Source organism: Cydia strobilella, chromosome 4 (assembly GCF_947568885.1).
Source record: "Cydia strobilella chromosome 4, ilCydStro3.1, whole genome shotgun sequence".
Lineage (NCBI taxonomy): Eukaryota > Metazoa > Arthropoda > Insecta > Lepidoptera > Tortricidae > Cydia > Cydia strobilella.
In genome coordinates, this window is record NC_086044.1 from 20,182,712 (window position 1) to 20,204,210 (window position 21,499).

The following is a 21,499-nucleotide window of genomic DNA, read 5'->3' on the forward strand; positions in this document are numbered from 1 at the left end:
ACCAACCGAGCTATTAAGACATTAATATAATCAACAATGCGTTTGCTCCGGGCTGATTGAGTCAGCACAGACTGCAAACGACGGTGCACGGCGAGCTGAAACATATTACGGTTGGATTCGGGACTAATCAAATGTTTATTCAGTTCCTGAGCATGCTTAGTAATTTGGAGCGCCGAACTTTACGAATGGATCTTATACGATATTGGTGCGACAGAGATGCACTGCGAATCATAATGAGATCAATATATAAAGCTTGAAGGCTGCTGCTGGCTGTTTGTCTGAACGTCATTCAGTTTAGTTGAATCAATGTCACTCAAGTCGGATATGCTTATCAAAGACTTGGAATATATATAAGTATAACACTAGTTGCAAGAATTGATGAACAGCTGTTATAATCTTATAAAAAACTGTCAATTTCTTTTTTGCAAGTGAAATCACTATTGCGGTAGGTTTGGCGCAAAAACAATTAGAAAAGTATTTAATTATTGTGACGAATTTTTTTTTATGTATACATATATTTATCTTATTTTTATTAAGCGTCACCACTTTAAGTTACAGTACACGTTACAAATGTTACAATGCGAGTACCTAACCCGCGTATGCCCCGTTGTGTTTAGTCTGTACATGTACGTAGGTATAATCATGATGGCGGCCGACGGCGCGATTAATTGTGTTTGGAGACTAACCTGGCTAAACCTGCGATTGCAATGCTAACACACTAAATTGCATTACCAACAGACGAGCCACTTGTTGCTGGTAGTTACAGTTGATGTCAAAAATATATTTTAGTGCCCATCTCACTTTGCTTTCAAAGTTGAGTCAGATTAATGTAAAACTTGCGAATCTTTTGCAAAATAAAATGTCAGATTTTATATTTTATCTTCATAGATTATAAATAGAATCACGCGTTACTTTGCGAAAATCCATATTAAAAGAATATCCATACGAAAAGATAACGTGCTAGTCAGTCAGTGCTAAATTAACATGCAATTAATTCATAATACATTTTCGCGGATTAGCAAAGTAATATTTTTGAATTAATTCATAGGTACAATACAATATACAATTATCCATACTATACTAATATTATAAATGCGAAAGTCTGTCTGTCTGTCTGTCTCTTCACGCTTAAACCGCTGAATCTATTTAGATGAAATTTGGCATAGAGATAGATTGAGTCCCTGAGAAGGACATAGGATAGTTTTTATCCCGAAAATCATCCCTTAAGAAAGTAAAAAGCGGGGTGGAATTGAGATAATTAATGAAGTGTCTGCTAATTTGTGTGCATAATATGCTCAAATTGAATAATTGCTATAAGATTTTCTCCAGGCGCTATTCTTACTCTAGCGGGGGTTACTAAGTCCACACAGACGAAGTCGCGGGCAAAAGCTAGTACTATATACAATTGTACAACAACATAAGTAGTATGAGTAGTATATGGACGTAACTACATATTCACACATGTCACACACATTAATGTTAATATTATGAAGAAATTAAATAACGGGACTTATTTACCTTCCGGAGTTAAGTAATATGTCCCCGATATTGCCAGTTGTGCCGTCCTCTAACAACACTTTTCAGGTAGGTATTCAGATAGAAAAAGCGTGTGATTCTGTAAAACATTACTCACGTATCCATTGGCGCAAGAGACGTGTACCCGCCGTGTACCCGCTACCCGTAATGAATGCAATACGCCTGCGGTGCATGCATGAATATCAATCCGTTAAGAGATAAAATGCTAATCCCAACCATACATATTTATCCGCCTAAATTACTGAAGGAACATTATTTGTTCCCCATTGTACTTGAGATAAGTGCTGACTAAAAGCAAAAGTTTCAGCATTCAAGTGAAGAGCTTAAAGCTGGCAAACCCTACGAATTGATGCAGAATATTGTCGAAGAAATTTCTGGGTGTTCGACCGTGACTACATTTTTCAACGTTTTGCCGACTTTTTTTGTATGTTCGGTACTCGATGTCTAGAAGACGTGTCGATCGATTTGCATATTACTTTTAGGTTTGAAATGATGGATGTGATGATGTATAAAGTTATTTTATGTGGGTATTTATTATAGTAACTTGTACTTTTTGCACTGTGAATGCGACGTTTGGTAAAGTAGAACTGCTGAGGAAGACCATGATGGTTTAAACCGTTTTGTGAAGTCGGTTAATTTATGTTGATTATTGTTTGAAATAATCGCCAACGTCCTAAATAATGATAAACAAGTTTATAGACTATAACACTAAGGGTAAATAGTTATTTGTGCAACAAGAGAGGAAAGTTGGTTTTTCTTGCGAGTGTATATTTTGAGTCCCGAGAAAGCGAAAGATTCTATAATTGAATCACGAGCGAAGCGAGTGATTCTAAGGTAGAATCTTGAGCGTAGCGAGGGACTCAAAAACACGAGATGTAAAATAACTTTGCTCTCGTGTTGCACACATAATTTTTCACCTCAGTAGTGAGAACATATTAAAGGTTAAAATGTATTTCGAATTACACAGAATAAACAGAAAAAAAAAGTATTATAATATGTCCCATACGATAAGACGAGAGAGACGAGACCGGACCGGACCGGACTGGACCGGACCGGACCGAACCGGACCGTACCGTACCGTACCGTACCGTACCGTACCGTATCGTACCGTACCATACCATAAAAAAAATGTAATAAAAGTATGAAGTTCATGGCCTTCACTAAATTAAAAAGCTACATTGTTTCACTCCCTGGAGTGAGGAAAGTCGCACTTTCCTCACTCCAGGGAGTGACGAAAGTAGGCTTGTTCGAGCTGCTGAGGTGAAAATGAAATTGCTTACTGCAGTTAGTTAATATTTTCTAGTTTCATTGGTTGTTTACTTCCACTTTAAAACCGGCCCTATCTAAATTTATTCACAGCAAGCAATTTCCTTCGGCAAAGTACAATTAATCCAAACAACAGCCTTCGGTTCGAGTGCGAAGTTTTAACGAGTGTAAGGTGGAGGCCATTCGCGACATTTGCTAACTCGCATTAACGGCAATTCATCACATTCACCAACTTTTCCGTTTCAGTTCATTCACGGACGATTGAGGGAGGGTTAAGGTTGAGGCTCAGATTTTAAGACTACTCGGTACAGTTAGAAATAGCTAAGTGAGTTCAAAATTATCTGAACAAGTTTATTATTAGGAAAATAAGAATGTGAAGTTTGCACTGCAGAGCGTCTAGTATGAGTTTCGTGTTCTCGCGCAAGATTGGAGTCGCGTGTGAGAACTCAAGTCATGCTAGCAGCTCTGGTGAGTGTACAATGTCTTTCGACAAATAAGGCATATATCTGTGTCAGTTTAATGCTATGTGCGCCCCTCAAAGCGATGGACCGACCAAGTGAAGATTCTCACCGGGTCACCCTTAAATCTGTGCGTGCAAAAAGCACTAAGTAGAGAAAGATGGCGGAAAAGGCTGTGCAATGACCTCAATGACTACCCTGACAAGAGTATATGACTAAGAAGAAGAAAGTTTGATTGACTCGCTTATTCTAAGAAACGCGAGTTGATTGGTCGCAGTAGATTAAATATTTTCGACACGTGTACACGGTTGCGCAATACTTCCACTTGTTTGCGAGTTCCACCGGCTTTTGTGTTCAAGGGTGCCTATACTTGTAATAAGTTAGACAAAATAACTAGAATTGAAGTGAGCGCGGCGATTGTTGAAGAACTTGAGAAGAGTTCTTGTTTGTATGCTCATGAGCAATGAAAATGGGTTATCTTGTAGTCTTCTGTCAGTAACAGTAAAAAAAATGTATTCATCCCTTTTATCGGGGTTATTATACTAGCATAAGAAAAAGACAGTATTCTCTCTGCCTATGCTTCACTGACAAGCGAAAGTTGCTATAGATTTTTAAATAGGCTCCATGCAGTCCAATCCTAGTAGGTATCTGATAGAGTGAGAGAGTAATACTAGTATACCTATATAGGCAGGCATTACCTTGGAATCAGACTAAGCTAACTGAACGGCATTTGATATGAAAAGGTGTGGCAATGTCATCTTTCTATGAAACTATGTCCTTTATAACGTATTTGTTATGTGTTAAGGAAGATTCTGGGACCCGTCAATAGAGACAAAGGCAGTTGGAGGATCCGAAAGAATGCCGAAATAGAACATCTAATAGCCGAGCCAAATATAATAGGTGAGACCAAAGCGCATCGTTTCCGCTGGCTTGGCCACCTCGAAAGGATGGGTGAAGATCGGGCAGCCAAAAGGGCCTACTTGGGTCGACCAACTGGACGCCGTCCTGTTGGTCGTCCTAGATATCGTTGGGTGGATGGAGTGGAGGCGGATCTCCGTGAGCTCGGCGTCGACGAAAGCTGGCGTGATATCTCTCTGGACCGGTCAAAGTGGCGTGCTCTTGTGTTGGAGGCCAAGACTCATTTTGGGTCATCGCGCCAGCCAAGTAAGTAAGTATACCGACATTTCCTCACTTTGTTCTGTTCAAATCGGTGCAAACTTAGCTCAGACGAACTCTACCTTTTCTGACAGATAGCATCGTTCAGCGTTCTATTTAAAGATTTTTTATCTTTACTCAAAAGATAAAAAAATATGTGTCCATGTGTTACACGCAATAAAAATATTCATTCATTCATTCAAAAGAACTTCTTTTCATATTGCCAAAACGAAAATCCATTAAAAGTTACCATCACCTTTATGGTCGCAAAATATGCTCTCATAAAGCAATATGGTCCTAATAACTGTGACCTTATAATTTTGATGGCGGTCATAACAACGAACATAAATTTCCATCATACGATATGGAGCACTCAGTACAACATAACGGAGTCAGATTCGAAATTCGCATTTGTATTTGCCCCAGGGAGACATAATCACGAGAAAATCATTAACAAAGCTTTATTAATCAGTTAATTTGGGAAATTGCATTCGGAATTTCAGAACAGTGGAGTATATTTCGGTTTAATAATCGGGCGCGTTCGGTTGTTGCAAATGTGAGCATCGAATCAGAGGTTCATAATGGCACCTACAGCTATCTACATGAACTGAGGTTTTCGTGCTTTTGTTTTTTTTATAGGTGGCAAATGAGCGAATCGCCTGTTGGTAAGCGATTACCGTCGCCCACGGACACCCGCAATGCCAGAGGGGTTGTAAGTGCGTTGCTGGCATTTGAGATGGGAGTACGCTCTTTTTTTGAGAGTTTGAAGGTCGTATGGGTCCGGAAATACCGCAGGTGACAGTTCATTCCATATTTTTTATTCACATTTAGTATGTTAAGAGCTCTGAGGATTTGTAAGAACTGTGACCACAAGATAGATCTATCAAGAATGATGAAAGATGCTTGATGAATTAAAGTCTTTTAAGAAAACTCAAGATTTTGTTGCTATTTTGCGCCCTGTAAAAAGGTTTCCCTTTGTTTAATTTTATTAATAATACACATATACCAAATCCCTTCATCATCATCAATTCACACAAAATATTGTTTATCGGGACTATCTGTGGAATTAAGCCTAGGAAACGTGTAAGTATCTCTGTATCTAGGTATGCGTGAATGTGAATTAATGGGGCCGACTTAATGGTTCTTGCCCTAGCACCTGCCTGCAGTACTAATGACGGTATTGAACCTGCGGTGGCGGAAACCAAACGCAACTATCACTCCGATATAAACGACCACGTCACTACAAGCGAATACAACCCTTAACACAAGGTCCTAGAGTATATATAGGTATGCTACAAAGCTAGTAAGCGTAAAACTATCTCTAATTTTAGAAGTGCCGCTTTTCCTGTTGCCACCGCTAATGAGTTGGTAAATTAACTGGCATTTTATCAGTCCGCTTTGAAGTACCCGAAGCACTAACAGAACGCAGACAGTTCGGAATTCAAATTCGAAATGCGGCTGAATCCCGAATTCGAAATCGGGAAACGGGTTTTAAAAAGTTACGGAATATTAATTTGCGGGGCGGTACGAAACAGCGGTATCATTATGATCACTCACCGAGCGCGGGCGAATCGAAGGCTTGAAAACCAGTGTAATCGTGCTCTTTAATTACGTATAATAGTTAAGGATCTCGAGCTCACAATACTCTGGTTAGTTCAAGAACGCTCGTCCGCAATCTCGTCAGCAATGGAGATATACTGCCAGGTCGAGATTAGCGCGAACTCTCCAAGCGCGCTCCTAAAACACTTTAATCTATTCTATTTAAGACTGGCTTTTTCACACCTGAACCGGGTGTTTTAAAGCGAATTTACCCCTCTTTGTTGTACGTGTCTGCTAATTCGTTTACTCTTTGCGAGCACTCTAATGGGAGGGCTTTTCTCGCAATTAGCCGCAATTAAGATGGCTCGTAAGGAAATGCGGGAGATTCTCCGCCATCACCGCTGCCGATTCACGTTGCTGGCCTCGAACGCCGATACCGTTTTAGCAGAGGTTTGGTAAAGAGAAAAAATAAATAGATCGATGCCTGATTTTAAATTTAGACGATACCTTTCTCATTCAATTTAAAGTTCAGTTACGTACCTGAAACAAGGAAAAATGTTCATTATTAGTTATGAAATTGGACTAATAAAAATATTTATATATTTAGGAACTCTCGAATAGAAAAAATCTGTCTAGTTGGATTTAATTTAAAATAAGAGCTCCGCGAACATTTTTGTGCGAGGCTCTAAAAATTGTTTTCTTGACGCAGAATGCAAGAAATTCCTGGAATATTACAAGCGTTATTATTAAAAGTGTAATATTCATATTTTGGTAAAAAATAACATGACAAGCAATAAGCAATACCCGCCCAGGTGTTCGGGTAAATATAAATATCGAGAGCAGATTATAAACAAAATATCTCAAAAACATTCACCAAAATGAGATTCCCGGCCTTGGCAAAGTAAACAAACATGTTGTCTACATATAATTCTATTTGTTGTTGTAATAAATTGGCAGTAATATCTTAGTCGTGAAAAACAAAGGCTGGCAATTTACCGCCGCTTACATAAGCGGTTATACAAACGTTTAGTTATTCAAATTAATGTTTTGTGTTGAAGTGATCCGCAGCCGTTAGGGAGGCTTTCATTTGGTAATGTCGTCATTGCCGTGAGATGTGAAATGGTGACGGGTTGCTTACTCGAATGCTAAGAATTTAGAGCTATTGACAATTGTTTTAACTTTTAAACCATTTGAAATTCCTTTCCAGTCCATTTTGAACCGTAATTCTTATTGTAGAGATGCGTTTTTGTTTTAAGTAGGTATGATGGCAAGCGACCCCAAATGAAATGGGGAAAGGCACGGAGAAAGAAGAGGCAAGCATGTTGCCGCTATGGACTTAAGGGTTAAGTGATGCGACCGGTCTGGCCTAGTGGGTAGTGACCCTGCCTGTGAAGCCGATAGTCCCGGGATCGAATCCCGGTAAGGGCATTTATTTGTGAGTCATGGGTGTTTTCTATGTATGTATATATAGGTAAGTATGTATATAAGTATGTATATCGTCGCCTAGCACCCATAGCTTTGCTTAGTTTGGGGCTAGGTTGAGCTGTGTAAGATGTTTATTAATATATTTTTTTATCACAAATTTTGTAGTTTTCACGGCTTTTATGAAATTTAAAGATATCTTAAGCTATCTAGATCAGCTAAGATTAAGATAGCTTGTTGTGAATCTTTTTAATAAGAACTTTAATGTAACGCTCGGGTAGATTAAAAAGTTACATAATCCCCAAATTCACATAACTGCAGAAAAAATCTCTCTTTTTGTCTATGTATTAAATGAAATGTAATTATTTATTTAATTATAATTGCTTCCATGTATGTACATATCAGGTCTTCCAGTAACAATTGTTTCAATACATGCTACCCATATCGGGTGTGGCAATGATGTTTATAAATAAGTAGGATTATTTATCAGTAACAACAACTTAGGTTTTCTATAAGACAAATGAACAAAATTGTATTCTTTTGTCTTGTAGTAACTCTTCTACTGTATAATAACATTTAAGTATGTACATAAAGAACACGCTGTATTAAAAGCAAATTATAATAAGGTAAGTAAGTATGCAATGAAAATCGGCCAAATTGCAAAAATACGCATACTCCGTAATATCACAGATTAATAAATAGTTACTACGTAAGTAATATCCAGTCGAGAAATTGTCAAAACTGTTTATTTATTTAATTTAAATTGATGCCAGTCTAATATAAAAGTTCAATTGGATTGCACATTTTTTTTTCATTTTCCAGTTAAAAATAAATTGTGACATCACAAACAATCAGAACTGGCTGCCCGATGGCACTTTTACTGTTTTCATTTCGTCAAATGCTTGAATTCAATTTTACAATACGCACAATAAAAACGGGACAAATCGAAAAAGTTGAGTTGAGATAAAATGATTGTGAAGTACCGAGTCATGTCAAGCTATTGTTCTAGATAATATAAAGATTTATATGGTAATGGGCATTTTATTTGAGGTTACGTTTTTAGGGACCCGTAAAGAGTGTCAATGGGGCTCTCCGTTCGTTTTTAAACTTTTTAAATGTTGTTGGTATATACTTTGAAGGCTGTTCTACTTTAAATAGTGAAAATTTTCTTAATACTATATTCACAGTAGTCACAATACCAAAACGGATTTTTTGAAATTTACGAATCCATTATTCAACTTATTTTAAAAATCCCGCTGCCGCAAGTTGATCTCAAACATTTCTTAAACAAATAAAAGACAGCCTTGAATTTCTTAAATTTTACTTAATTTTTATTCTTCTATCCTATTTTTCATGTTTATTATTAGATTTACATCTATTTTGGTTTCAGTTATTATTGTGAATTGATATGAACATACACAAAAATAAAACATTTTACAATTAGGTATCTACATCATATTTAATTTAGTTAGTGGACATAACACACTAAACAAACACCTACATATTATGGGTAAAACGGACAGCCCCATGTGCAGAGCGTGCATGGCAGAAGAAGAAACAACAAAACATATTCTCCTAGACTGTAAACAGGTAGAAGTATATAGGAGCAAATACCTAGGAAATCCATGCACACTAAAGGAAGCTACTAGAAACCTGAAGACCTTGCTAGGCTTCGTGGAGGAGCTGGGGTGGTTAGAGTAGCGCTACCTCGTTTCACGCAAAATAGGCACATTGGATGTCGAGTTGCGGAAAATGCCCAGCAAAACTAACTAACATATTTAATTTAAAAAAAATCTCGTATCTTCGTATCTTAAAAACTGTATCCTATTTATTCGTACCTAGTCTGAATTGAACTATTAAAAAAATGATTGTACAGACATGGAACCTACCATGTTACAGTGCACTCACACTTAACTAATTCGGTTATGTTTTAGTTTAAGGTGTCTTGGGTGGTCGCCCACCCGGCGTCGATAAGCTAGCGCGCGATAGGGAAGTGCGTTACATGTCGATTTTATCGATTTAATTATAACAGGCTGTATCGATAGCGCGACATGAAAGCTTAATGCGCTGATAGAACGGCGCTTTTGTCGGGTTATGGTCGAGCGTCTTAGATAATGATGCGTTTTTAAAAGAATCTTTTCTAGTTCGATAATATTAGACTTATATTGACCGGGATATAGACCGTGATTACCTTTTATATTATTTGTGAGCTCCCGATAAAATAAAATAAAAGTAATAATACAAAAGGTAATCACGGTCTATATCCCGGTCAATATAAGTCTAGTGAAACTAACCATGAATCATTGAAAACTCTTCGATAATATTATTTTCCTATAGATATATTATTCTGTAAGACTGCTAGAAATAAAACCAACTTTAGACCTGATGAAGTGTTTAAAAATTGATACAAATTACAGTGAACAGCATAAATCTACTTTGAAATTATTGACAATAATACCCAAATAACGCATAAAAACTCAAAAGGGCAAACACGGATGTTAAATATTCAAATCCATCGCCAATACGCCCGCGGCCGTTTTCTTAGGTTAAGATTGCGATCCCGAAATTTTTCTTCCCGCCGAACTTAAATAACTTATCTGTCACAAATGACAGGCGGTCGCGGCGCGGCGTTATGACGCGCAATCACTCACCGGTACAAATGGTCGCACGTTATCTTGGACTAACGCGCGGCGGTGCGAGGGAAAAGCACAAGGATGTCCCGCCCGAGGTCCTAGTCGGACCAAGATAACTCTGCATGACATTTGCAACAACGAAATGTGGCGATGTCATCATTAATGTCTTTCTATGAGATTTGACGGACTCAAATGCAGGCTTTAAGCTATTCTGAATTGAGCATGAAATGAGAATACAAAATTTCATCTGTCAATCTATCTAATTTGATATTATCTTATTTAATATTCGTTTAATTTTTAAGTATTTTTATTTAATGCTAGTTTTTTTTAGGTATTCCTGTTTAATATTATTGTATTGTAGCGTAACGTGTTCAATAAATGCATTTTTACCTTCTTAGTCAAATATTATCTGTATGAATCTTCATTGCAGTATTGACTAAATACAAGTAGTAAATAAAGTTTCTTCTCATAGCAAATGAATGATTTTTAATGATTTGTATGCCTCATTACTAAACGTCATTATAACATAATGACACCGAAAAAATAACTAACAAAAAATAAGAAAGGCAATCACTGGTTCTAATAGGATTATAAACCTGTCGAATAACACTGGCATTTAATGTAACCTTCTAGTAATGTGATGATTGTCAGTAATTATGATTGATTGTGGCTGGCTCGTATTGGTATTATGCAAATAAGTGATTGCTCGATGATTAGATAATCGGTAACACCGCAGTCCGCAACTTGATGAGGTAAATGATTACGACTTAGTGGTTTATTTGAACGAACTCAGTTCGAGAAAGAGGGAATTGACATAGAATTTATCGTCATAACTAACACAAATCCATTATTTTAGGTTAAACGCGGTGAGCGAATATGACAAACTGTTATCGGCGTGAAAAAGCAGACGTCACTTTTAACGCCGTGCGATTGAAAGAGAAATGTAGGCTTTATCACGTTGTCACGTCGATAACTACGAGCAATCCGTACTGGTACTACTACTACTAATCATGTAACATGTAGTACATTCCTGGCGTCTGCGATTTTGATGCTAAAACTAAACAATTATATTGTTGTTGTTACACTGTTGTACTGTATTTCCATCTCTGGCGCGCAAATAATGATAGGATTAAAGTTAAACGAACTTACAGGCAAGGTTATTTGTTTAAGAAATTCATTATCACCGAGCGGCAATAACAAAGCAAAGTATTCCAGTGTAGTAAATTAAGTATGATACGGAAGGGTTCCAGATTATCCCCAGGCCACTAAAAAGAAGTTTTGGCCGAAGGGTGTCGTTCCGGCGGTTCCGCAGCCGAACCCTCCCACTGCAGGGTTGCGAAATGCATCGCTGCTATGTGTGTTTTTAGTTTTTAAGTTATTATTTCATAACATCTATGGTTATAAGGTATTTATCTATAGGCCAATTGTTTCCTGAAAATAAAGATTTATTTATTTACTAGCTTTTGCCCGTGATTTCGTTTGCGTGGAATCAGTAACAGCAGCTAGAGTAAGTTTAGCGCCTGGATAAAGTGTAATAGCAATGATTCAATTTGATCATTTAAGCTTAATTGCTTGACATCAATTATCAGGCAATTCATTAAATCTCTCAATTTCACTCTTTTTAGGGATGATTACCGACATAAAAACTATCCTATGCCCTTCCCCGGGACTGAAACTATCTCTATGCCAAATTTCAGCTAAATCGGTTGAGCGGTTTATGCGACACTTTCGCATTTATAATATTAGTATGGATAAACACTGCACAGAGTCCGCTGGCACCTCTGCCGCGGACCACAGCTCGGTGATGTATGCAGCACCGCAATCACGCTCCATTGTGTCTCGGCCGCAAGACGGCTGGCTCCTACCGTTCTGTCGTACCAATAGCTTACCAAGAAGGCAGTTGATGGTTCAGTGGAACCAGACAAGGGTGATCTCCGATTATAGTCGTTACGGATCTGTATGGATATGAGGATTTTTGTCTACGTCAGCGTGATAACGACAGTGTCCGCCTCTTTCAATCACTTGGTGTTAAAAAATGACATATATTTTATCGCGTGTATAATACGCCTGTTGGAAGGCAGGACACTAGTTTGCTTTATGCCCAATGATATTATAAGTCCAGATAGGTTATAGGTGTTCCAAAATAGAAGCGCTTACCTTTAGTCACGCCTAACCAAACGAGAAATGTGCACGTTCTAACGAGCTCTCGCACACTAAAGGAGAAAGAGAGAACGAGACAAGCATATGTTTAACAACGAGTATAACAAAGATGAATGATATGCGAAAACTTGTCAACAAAAACAGATTCATTTGTAGGTAATGAAATAAATATAGAAGTATTTTTTGTTCTCCTTATGCATGAGTAAGACCTATCTATAGTTATATAATATCATTGCTCATAAAATAGCTACATACTTTAAGTACCCGTGTCGAGAAATTTGTGAAATGTTTCCTACTTTTAAGATATTTTAAAGACAAAGTGCGTAAATTCAAGCCGAGCGAATATTAAAGAAAAGGAGCCGTGCTGTGTATCTGGAGTTATTCAAACATAATCCAATTAAGAGTTTCACTTTCTTCTTCAATTTCAATGAGCACAAGGAAAGTACAAATTAAAAATATAATTTATAAACCTTGTGGAGTTTTCAAAGCGGTTTTATTTATACTATATAATATAATGTTAAACAATAATTTCGATTTTACTTTACTAACGGCCTCCTAGCCCAGTCGGATGGTGAGCAGGAGGTCCAGGGTTCGAATCCTGGTAAGGGCATTTATAATATTTTAGCCGTATAACCGATAACCGTTGGGGTAGACGAGTTCTCGAGTGGAGACCGCGTATCGGTAAACGTAGCGTAGGACGCCCTTAAACTAGATGGAGCGATGATCTTCGCAAGGTGGCTGGCAAGAGCTGGATCAGAGTTGCCGCAAATCGTGCTCAATGGCGTGCAAAAGGAGAGGCCTATGTCCAGCAGTGGACGAGAGTAAGCTGATGAAGATGATGATGACAAATATTTGTTCCTGAGTTATGGATGGTTTCTTTGTATATATATATCGTCGTTTAGTGCCCACAACACAAGCCTTATTGAGCTTATTGTGGGACTAGGTCAATCTGTGTAAAATGGTCCTATTATATTTGTTTATTTACTTTAATTCTAATTTGTTTTGAAGTTACTTTTTTTAAAAATTGTATGAATCTAAAGAAAAAAACACGGGATCTATTTACGGGAATTATGTTTTTAATAAGATTTTTTGTTTCAACTAACGCACGCTGCGGGCATAAAAACCGTAATCAAGTTTTCAGCAACCAGTATTCTGTTAAAATGAATTCTTCCTTTTTAAAATCAAGCATTGGTTTTATTCTTTTCATGGAACATACATATTTATTAAAGAGAGAAAATTCAATTCTATTTAATTTTAAATTATTTCGTTATACAGATAAATATTGCGGAATTGACTTTGCCAATCTCCTGTTTAATATGATGAATAGATTAATGATACCGCAAGCACGCAATTCTCGATGCTCGCCGCACTATAGCGCTACAGATTAGAGCTATATCGGTATAACACCGCTCAGGTATGCACCCCGGCGGTTTCCGCAATCTGAGGTCGCCCGCACTTGCGGCGACCGGCAACTGGCAACACAGGCGTGCATGCGGAAAAAGCACGTCGCTCACATTGTTTGTCTATGGTTTGTTACTCGCGGAACGCCTGCCAATTTCAAATTACGAACGCTCGTTCCTTATTCAATTTTCTCTCGAGCTCAGACTGACAACTCCGTAATCGAGTCGATCCGTTCCCATCACTACTTGATATCATTCATTCGCTGCGTTGACGTGTATTTACGTGGCGAATATCTTTACCGTCTCCGGCCACGAGGGCCACTTTTTGCCATTTTCAATTCGTCCGACGATCAATTAGACAGGGCTTAATGGATTCGGATGTCGTGGACGGTGATCGATCACGCGGAATAAGTACATTAAACAGTAGTTAGAGGATGTATCCGCCATTGCCGCGGTCTCCGCTGATCGATGGGGTCGCGAAACGTCAACGGACTTCACTTTTTTTAGGGAGCACTTAGGCGCGTAAACGCTAAGCCGTTTGTAGAAAAATAGCGCATATTTATTTAAAGTAAATTATAACAGTTGTAACAATCGAATGCCACAACAATCGGTCATCCATTTTCATGTTCATTTAACATGGACACATTGATTTTACACGGTCCACAAAAGTTGAAAGATATTATTTGAATAGTGAATAATTTAACATTGTTACGTGGTGAATGAAAATAAAATTTTACGAGGCAAATAATGACGGTGGCATTAAAATATAATGAATATGAACTCGACTAGGTTCGTTTTCGTGCATCGCACGGTAAGTGATGCAGTCACGGAAATGTCAGTGATTAAAACCTTACGAAAGAAAATAAAGCATGGCACGTGTTTGCTTTTAAGCTATAATTATTTCGCACGTCATCGCCGGGTCTACTCGACGAAAATACATTATTTCATAACATGTTTGCTTTAAATGGAATGAGCGCGGCATAAAATTTAATGCGAGATTTTTAGAAAAAACCGCGTAACGGGTTTTTATTAATTATTAAAAATGTACTTAATGACGGCGAGAACCATATTTCGGTTTGGCGAATTTGTGTTTGCGGACACATTCGTCTGTATTATTCCTATCAATTTAGTGAGTAAATAGCGTTGGAACAGCAGACGTTTGCGTTCCGTTTCCGCCGACGCATGCGGGCGTGTAAATAACTCAATGTGGACGTTAATTATGTGGAGTGATCTTGAATGAGCGGCGCGCCTTTATCCTCAAACCGAACGCAATCACACCATTTGAACTTGGAATGTTAGTTTCGAATACTTTTTAAACAGTTGATTGTAACTGGCAGGATAACATCGAGCTGTGTTTTGAAATTCGAACGTCAATTTTGTTAAAATGGAATCTTTATTATCTCACGTCTTACTATCATAGTTTGGCCCTGGACTGGACTGTCTCATTTCAAACATAGACCAAGATAATCATACTGTCTTTGTTTTACGCTAGTACTAGCACCCAAAGGAAAGGGAGGAGTATAACTTCCCTGATTCTTACTGACTGACAAGTTGTATTTTCCAGACTATATTTCAGGTCTCACTATATTGTTCACTGGTTCTATAATACCTCTACATAATATCCCCAGTAAGTCAAAGTAAATTGAACTGAAGTTAATCTCTTTGAACATAATTAAGGAGCATTTAGAGCTGAACTCTGTACATGATCTAGACGCTGTAAATATTCGTCGATTAGCGCTCACCACATCTGAGGAAAAGGGAAGTGCACATGACTGAGATGGATTAGCGCCCATTAAGCGCCTGTTATGTGTAAAAGCCGTATGTATGACTTAGTGGCGTCGGTATCATGTAGCTACACTATCTTAATATACCCACATTTTCTTTTCGCGTACATTATATTAGTTCGCGGTTAATGCTATTGTTTAAATTCGTATTTTGTTTATTTAAAAAAATATACTGTGCTTAGTACAATCAAAGAGTTTTACAGCTTAAGACTAGAAACGTATTAATTAAATACATGCAAATACTGTAGTAATTAAAAAGTAGTCTGTTTGTCACCTTACACGCTAATTATGTTGTTGGGAACCAATTTCAATAAAAATTTAACGTAAGGATCTCCATACGAACGTAATATATCTCAGACTATCTAGTCTGAGGCATATTTTATCAATTTATATGAAAATAAGGTCGCAGGCAAAAGGATGTAGGTAGGTATATAAAAGATATTTCATACCACGAAATATGTACTCAGTAGTTAACAATTTACTGTTATTTGCAAATCCTAATCACTATTTAGCTTCTTGAGTTTGATCAAGACAATTTCTTACTTTTTGCATATTTTTTCATCGGCCTCTTTATTTTACTCAGTTCTAGTTAAATATTTAATTTACAATCCAGCCGAGACGAGCAATTTCTTAAATAATAAATTCGTTGCTATGTTTAACCGAAGCTGATTTAATTTTCTGTGAAAATTAGTTCAGACGTTCGTGAACATTGTTTAATTTAATATCACTACAACGACAAACGAGAGGCAAATTTACGATAGTACTCTGGTCTTAATGTTGGTACTTCTGATTTACAGAAGCGAATTTCGTTATTGTAGGGAAAATTGGAACGTAAAATGTATGTAGCGAGTATATGTTAATGCGTTTAAAAACTTGTCATATCATAATTTTTAAGAAAAAAAAAACCGACTTCAATGGGGGATGCCGCTGAAAGTTCACTTATTGTTGATGGTGCACTCTTAGATTCCAGACAATGAAATGAAAAAGACAGCATCTTTTGCCTAATTATGTAGAAAAGGAGGTAAAACGACCCACTTTTCTAGTAGCATTTCGTTTTTGTAAGGGTCGCAGTTCTAACCTAACCTAACCTACTTTTCTGATAGCATTTCGTTTCTGTAAGGGTCACAGCTCTAACCTAACCTAACCTATTTTTCTGATAGCAGTTCTGTTCTGTGAGAATCGCAGTTCAAAACCCACCCACCCACCTAACCCACTTTTATAGTAGCATTTCCGGGTCCGGGTCTGGGTCCTGATCCGAGTCCGGGTCCGTGTCCGGCTGTCCGGGTCCAAGTTTGGGTCAGGGAACAAATCGCCAAACGTGAACTATGTGTCATTAAAGAGTTCCATTCTGATCATAATCAGCAGTTCTACTTCATCAAATGTCACTTTTTTAAATGTAAATGCTGGATTTGTTGATAAAAATACAAAAATCACTATATGTATGCCTTTCACATTTGAGGAGTTCCCTCGATTCCTCATGGATCCCATCATCAGAACTGCTTTTTGACAAAAACGGGACCAATCTGTATGTATATACTTACAATCAAAAAAAGAAATTTTCAAAATCGGTCCAGAAATGACGGAGTTATGGAGTAACAAACATAAAAAAAACAACCGAATTGAGAACCTCCTCCTTTGAAATCTTTAAGTCGGTTAATAAAAAAACCGTAAATCGGAACGCTAAATGCATGTTGCCAGTATAAGTTGGATGTAAAAGATGTATTGATTTAAATTTGAAAATAAAAACATTGCAATGTTGGAAATGTAACCATTGTAACCACAGAGCTAACAAACGTACAAATAGGACGACACGAGCGTTAACAAGGCGTGTTTATGTTAATTTGGCGTTCCTTTATACCCATAACCGAAGTTTAAACTCCGTGTTGCTCATGTTTGTCTTATCTCTGACATTATATTGGAGGTAAAAGACAATCGAACGCCTTCTACATAATATATTATGTTAGTAACAGATAGTTTGACGTAGTTTGATTTTCACCTTTGGTATTTAGTTGTTGGAGCTTTTATGAATTTATGTACTTCGGTACCTAATGTAGCTTTAAATAATTTGGGTGACGTGGTTTAAGTGTAGTCGTCATTATTAGGTGTTTCTTTTGAACATTATAGCTAAGTTATTATAAATTCGTATTATATTGTAAGGAGTTAAAGTAAAAAAAAGATTTACAATATTATATTATAAAAGCATTCACTTATATTCTTCCTGTAGCAGTTCTCCATCTCCACATATGGCGCACAGACATGGACCCTTAGGAAAGCTGACCGTAACCGAATGATGGGATGTGGTGTTGGATGAGGATGCTGAACATACATTACATACACTGGACAGCGCGCCGCACTAATGCATCGATCCTTGATAACTGAACATCACAACCAGGCTGTATACTACCTATCTGCTTACGCAAAGTGCTTGTGTACATTGGCCACATTGCCAGGAAAGACAGCGATAACCTGGAAAAGCCGGTAATCACTGGTAAAATCGAAGGCGATAAGCCGAGACGCAGTAGTCAAATGCGGCGGACAGACCAAATTCGCTCAGTCCTTGATGTAACGCTCCACGGTGCCCTACACTCGGCGACAGACAGATATAGGTAGAGGTGGCGGCAAATTGTCCAAGAGAAGCTGCTCCCTAGAAGTGACCACGACCCTCAGTGATGAGGAAACCGATGCAAGGAGGAGGAGTAACAGTTACTTAGTTACTTAAACTAATTACGCAATAATTAGGTTTAGCTAATAGCTTTTGGTTTAACCATGAATCTGAAATAGATCTGCACAAGTGACAATACTTGCCGTGCATTTAACTAGTGTTTTATTTATATATTTTTAATAACAAAACAATGCAATGGGCAATGGCGGCGCGTTTCATCTGCCAGTAATTTATTGTCCGGACAAGTTGTGACGCCGGCCATTGAGCGTCGTTATTTATGCACGGCGGAATTGCCTCTACCTATTTTATTCACTACTATTAACTTTAAAAATAATACTGTACGCGATAAATATTTTAAAACAATTATTCAATAAGTCTGGCAACAACGCAACGATGCGATATAAAAAAAGTATTTCCAATTTCACAGAATTCGGTAGCCCAATTCCCAGCTATTCCATATTTGAAAGTACAAAAGGAACTATCCAACGAGTAAACGCGCCAACATTTTGTTTTTCTTAATAAAATCTAACGGCTGCGATACTGGCCGCAAACAGTCGCCAATTAGATGAAAGTTATGGCCGACCTAGCATAATAGCAATGCGACAGGGTCCCATAAGATATCCGATGCCATTAACACTTAGAACGTTGCGTTAGGAAGATCTCATGAAATATAAACAAGGGGGAATAACGGTGGCTTTTAGTACTGATCAAACTCGATGTGATTGAGGATTATGGGTAAATGAAAGGTGAGGAAAAGGTTCGAAATGTCAACAGTCACACCGTGATCTTTGTGTAGGATCCCCGTAAACTAACAAGAAGTTATAGTTTTTAAAGGTATACTTGTAACGTAATATGTTTCATGGAAAAACGTAGTTTTTCGATAAAATAAATTCTCAAATAAACTATCAGCGTGCGGCTAGCATAAATGTCAAACTAATTTGCATCAAGTGCAGAATAAACCACAAAAAAGTAAATTCAGGTCGCTTAAATATATTTTTTAACGAGCGAGTATTTTATTTCGTTTGAGTTATCCTCTCAGGGCACTTAATAATGATATCGGCCAAAGTAGAAATAAATAAGGTATTTAAGGTTAATTTTGTTCATCCTCATATCGTTATCAGGCGTGGCCAGGGTTGTTTGTAGCGGCTTAGGGGTTAATGAAGGACAAGAACCCAACTACCCTATATTAGTAGCCCTGAAACGTTTAAGGGGTGGTTATTGCTGACCTAGTTAGCTTACTGACTTGTCATCTCTCGGACTATATTCTAGTATATTAATTTGTAACGGAATGGGATTAAATTGTATTGAAAATTACGCACTGATTAACTTATTTAGTTACACGTGAGCACGTGAACACAGGGCATAATAATCAAAATAATCAAATAGACACAATCTAAACTATTTTGGTATAGTTTTTAATGCATTCCGATTATCCAAATATGTAGTATAAAATATGTCTCTAGCTTTCTGTGTGGTATAAATAACAATTACAGTCGCATTCATTTATTTAAATACATATATAAATAAATGTATCTTAAATAAAGAAATATCTTGGTCACGACACCACAATTTTTAATCCTCAAAAACTAATGACCAATCGGGCTTTAAAACTAGTTTCCACCGTTTGACCCGCATATTGGACGGGCCTTATAACGGCGAACGACCACTCCCACTGCGTTACTGCTAAAAGGGTTCGCGTTAATTACGCCCAAGTCATTACACGACTCATATTTAGCTTGGACTATTTAAAATGATTAAAATGTAACGCCCGACACACCTGAAATGGGTTACGACTTCAAAGTAGATAACATTTGTAAATTATCTTTAAATTTTGCAGTGGCTGTGTTAAATTAAAAGATCATTTACAAACGTATAAAGATATATGAGGCATAATATGTTATATCAGTAAATTCGTCAAATATTCTTATCTTTTAATCGAGCAATATTAGCTTATATATTTGCAATTAGATTTTAAAAAACAATCAACTTTTTTTAATTTAATACTCTACAGTCTACAACTACATAAACCAACGTTACGGAAATATCGATAGAGCTAGATTTCTAATCGAGAAAATGCGATTTCCATATTTTGACGTAGAAAACGAATAATGCCTGCAATATATAACGAAATATATTTTTTAATACTACGTCGGTGGCAAACAAGCATACGGCCCGCCTGATGTTAAGCAGTCTCCGTAGCCTATGTACGCCTGCAACTCCAGAGGAGTTACATGCGCGTTGCCGACCCTAACACTCCACTTATATTGTAAGCAATATATAAATAAAACTACATGCACTATATAAATAAAGCTGCATGCACGGTTTACTCTAAAGTTAATAGTTTTTTTAGAATAAAACGCTTTAAAAAAAAACCACACAAAACTTCCGACGATCAAACAAAAATATCGAAACTGTATCGCGTCTGTTTCCAATATTTCCAACCGGTTCTGCTTTTTAAATCGCTCGTCTAAGTATTTTTTACGCTCTTTTTAAACCTATTTTATTATCCAAGCTCCTTAAACCGTTCCCAACGAATTTCCATTTTCAAAAGGCTGGAGCGAAAGGGTTTCTTCGCTAGTAATAAAGTAATTTATCCACTTCCGATAACAGGGTAATAATCCCCTCGCGTCCCCGAGTGAAGTACTGAAGAATATAGGGGATATGAGAAATAAATACGGTTTACGGTCGTGAAATGAATTATAGGGGCCTTATTCGCGAAACATATTGGTTGCTTGTAGATTGGTACAAGTACCAGGCATCGATATTCATAATGAATTACCGCCAGTGTCATCATAATTATGCCACCAAAATTCACAGAACACCGTGAACACTAGTTTTAACTAGTGAAAACGCGTTTTTTCTAGTCAAAACCAGTTTTCTCCTCTTCCAGTCTTCCTAGTTAAAACTAGTTTTCACTAAAAACGGGGTTTTACTGTAACATAAACACTGAATCATAGATCACGGAACTGTCACGACACCGTTTTATTCTCCCGAGTCAATGTTTTAGGAGGTTACCTGGTTCATGCAGCATGCTTCAGCAGAATTTACCATGGACCATGGATGGGTTGGTAGGCGACCCATTCATTTCCCTAACATACACTGAATTGGTGTTGGTATTGAATTTTCCCTTCAGTACACTAGGCCCAGTGTGGCGAAGTGAGCGTCTGCCAGGGAGTCCTCCCGTTTGTTTACAAATGTCTGTGGAAAGTTGGTGCCAAGGCAGTTGCTACTCGAACGTCTATAGATATAGTATACCTATAGATACTCAATACGAATGACTCTTCAAACTTTATGACGATTGCTCTGAGACTTAGAGCTATAATCGAATTTTATTAATTTCACGTTTTGGCAAGATTGTTCCAAACTGAAATAGACATCATACACTAAAGAAAATGTGACCAAGTCCACCGGTGGCCGAGGCGGGAATCGAACCCGCGTCTTCAGCTTACGGCTAACGTCCTGACCACTAGACCAACCGGCCACG

At 37.5% G+C, this 21,499-nt stretch overlaps 1 protein-coding gene and 1 non-coding gene across 2 annotated transcripts in view; both read right to left on the reverse strand.

Annotated features, from left to right (window-relative positions):
• LOC134740821 (leucine-rich repeat neuronal protein 1-like) overlaps positions 1-21,499 on the reverse strand; it is a 374,276-nt gene that overhangs the window by 38,089 nt on the left and 314,688 nt on the right. The window lies entirely within an intron of this gene.
• Positions 21,427-21,496, reverse strand: Trnay-gua (transfer RNA tyrosine (anticodon GUA)). Its single transcript has one exon. It is a non-coding gene; the product is annotated as a tRNA-Tyr (tRNA).